The 2500-nt window shown below is 44.3% G+C and overlaps 1 protein-coding gene across 1 annotated transcript in view; it reads right to left on the minus strand.

Annotated features, from left to right (window-relative positions):
- The window catches only part of LOC143283710 (beta-1,3-galactosyltransferase 1-like), a 39697-nt gene extending 38047 nt beyond the window's left edge, over positions 1–1650 (minus strand). Inside the window, exon 1 of the mRNA XM_076589960.1 lies at positions 1619–1650. The gene's annotated coding sequence lies outside the window, so the exon portion shown is untranslated. The remainder of the gene's footprint in view (positions 1–1618) is intronic.
- Between the last annotated feature and the right edge of the window lie 850 nt (positions 1651–2500).

Raw genomic sequence — 2500 nt, forward strand, 5'->3', positions numbered from 1 at the left:
ACATAAATCGAAAATCATACACAAACACAGTAGAAATTAGGATACATACAAGTGCATGTCAATATAAAAACTTGTGCATACTCACACATGCACGCACTGCACACACACGCGCACACACACATGCGCGCGCGTGCACACACACACACGCACACTCACACACACACACACACACACACACACACACACACACACACACACACACACACACACACACGTTTGAACAGAAGCCGCAAATTACATGTAGATGGGGCTGATGACTAGATCTTCATGTAGATGGTTGTTGATTGCACAATTCTAGTTGTCATACTGGATTTGTTCGAGAGACAGGGCATTGACTGTTTTAGGGTAAAAGCCATTCGCAGGTATGCAAAGTACAAATAGACACATTCAACAACAACATCACATAAAACATGTAGCGCGCAATCATTACATGTTAACTTGTCTATGTTTTTAATAGACTTTGGTTACTGTGTCACCTCAGTGATAACACAGTGTGTGCGGCATAAACGCACCAAATTAAACAACAGAAAATTAGAAAGTTATATTTCCATTGTTGAGGATGTACCCAAATGCCTTTCCACTTCATTAAAAAATATATATATATACCAGTTTTACACTGACTCAAGTATTTTCATTTTTTGTGACACTTTATGGTACCCAGTTTTGGAGAATGATCCATAATCAATCCACACACATATTGCATTTTAATTAACTCCTATAGCACTTCACCAGTCACAGCAGTCACGTGTGTCGTTTCAGCATCGAAAAATTATCACATTATTTTCTGTCTCATAGAATTGGTATTTTATACCTACATCATATACCCGGTTTATTTTCACAGACAGACATTTGGGATTCGGTATCCATGTTATTTTTCGGTTGCTTTCACGCAGTTAGAATTCGGTATCCGTGTCACTCTGTTTCTGTTCAGTGCTCATATTACCTTTTTATTGTTTTGTGGGGGGGGGGGGGTTCACAGAGGGGTGAGTTTTGTATGTTTGTAACAGGGAGTTATCCAGTTTTCCTTCCCACCCGAGGATAGCCAAATAGAAGGCAGACAGACGGAGAGACAATGAGAGACAGACAGACAGACATAGAGAGAACAATTACCGAAAAAAAAACACCACCTCTTTTATGACGGTACAAATAAAACCACAATGAACATACATCAACAAAAATAAATAAACAAACAAACAACAAAAAAGCGAACTACGCAACGTACATACTACTTATCAATCACCCCGCCCCCCACCCCCAACCCCCACCCCCCCCCATCCTCCACCACCCCATCCCTTTTACATGACTCTGAACAGAAGGTGTAGTTCATTCAAACATTCCGTCATTGTCATTGTCGTTGTCGTTGTCGTTGTCGTTGCCATTGTCAGTGTAATCCTCGTTGTTACATATACCACTCATTTACTAACCTTGAGCTCTTGGGCGACTTCCTAGTTAACAACAACAACAAACAAACAAAACAAAACAAAAACCACCAAAAAACAATCAAGCTGCACATACACGTTTTCACACAGACGCACAGTCCTGACAGACTTTGAGTAGGTCCACGATACCATCCACAGCCAAACCACACACCCTCACTCTGACCCAGCAGCACCTTCACCTTGTCGTCCACCCGCCACCCGAATCCTTACAGCCCCTCCCTTGCTCGCTCCCTACCACATAGGAACCACACTACAAGCATGTCAATAGCTTCGGAAAGGGCGGCCGAGCCTGCGGCTGATAAACGAATCCGTTGAGATCTTGGGGACTGGATGGCTTTCTGAAGGGTTGAGGGGGCTTCGTGGGGTTGGGGGAGCGGGGGGGGGGGTGGGGGGGGAGGGAACGATAAAAAAAAAAAATCCGTGCCCACCCCTACCTAAACGGACTTCACCCGTAAAAAGTTTAGCACCCGAGTTCTTTTTATTCTATTACAGTCCGTCGGTGCAAGGGAGGGGGTGGAGGTGGGGGGGTTGTGGGTAGGGTGGGGTGAGGGTGGGGGGTTAGGGAGGGGATCAGACGAGAAAAATAGAGGGAAGGAGTACGGGGGAAGGGTGGAGGGGAGGGGGCGAAGACGGGCGAGGGTGGGGGTGCCACACGTTTTGCGGCCTACGCGCGTGCGTTTTGCCTACGCTTTGTTCTCCCAAACCGGTCACTTCCTTCTTCTGTCATCGTGCCAGTATAGTCGTTTCACCTACACACTCTTGTTCGTTTGACTTACATTCATATTCGTTTCACCTACACACTCTTGTTCGTTTGACTTACATTCATATTCGTTTCACCTACACACTCATTTTCGTTTGACTTACATTCATATTCGTTTCACCTACACACTCATATTCGTTTGACTTACATTCATATTCGTTTCACCTACACACTCATATTCGTTTGACTTACATTCATATTCCTTTCACCTACACACTCTTGTTCGTTTGACTTACATACATATTCGTTTCACCTACACACTCATATTCGTTTGACTTACATTCATATTCGTTTCGCCTAC

This window comes from Babylonia areolata, chromosome 7, assembly GCF_041734735.1.
Source record: "Babylonia areolata isolate BAREFJ2019XMU chromosome 7, ASM4173473v1, whole genome shotgun sequence".
Taxonomy (NCBI): Eukaryota; Metazoa; Mollusca; class Gastropoda; order Neogastropoda; family Buccinidae; genus Babylonia; species Babylonia areolata.